The 242-nt window shown below is 33.9% G+C and overlaps 1 protein-coding gene across 1 annotated transcript in view; it reads right to left on the bottom strand.

Annotated features, from left to right (window-relative positions):
• LOC107654549 (serine/threonine-protein kinase H1-like) overlaps positions 1–242 on the bottom strand; it is an 8,642-nt gene that overhangs the window by 582 nt on the left and 7,818 nt on the right. The gene's annotated exons all lie outside the window — the stretch shown is intronic.

Raw genomic sequence — 242 nt, 5'->3', positions numbered from 1 at the left:
AAAACAAAACAAAACAAAACAAAACAAAACAAAACAAAACAAAACAAAACAAAACAAAACAAAACAAAAACAAAAACAACAACAAAACAAGCAGTGAAATGTGACACACAGTAAATAGATAAGGTCAATAAAGTGACATGATGTTACGTGTAGCAAAGTATTGTGTCCCATACTCGGAATATGTGCTCTGCATTGAACACATCCAAGTGCACACACACACACACACACACACACACAGACAC

This window comes from Sinocyclocheilus anshuiensis, unplaced genomic scaffold (assembly GCF_001515605.1).
Source record: "Sinocyclocheilus anshuiensis isolate Anshui unplaced genomic scaffold, SAMN03320099.WGS_v1.1 scaffold391, whole genome shotgun sequence".
Classification (NCBI taxonomy): Eukaryota; Metazoa; Chordata; class Actinopteri; order Cypriniformes; family Cyprinidae; genus Sinocyclocheilus; species Sinocyclocheilus anshuiensis.
Note: the sequence above shows the minus strand (reverse complement) of the source record. Positions and strands in the feature narration are given on the sequence as shown.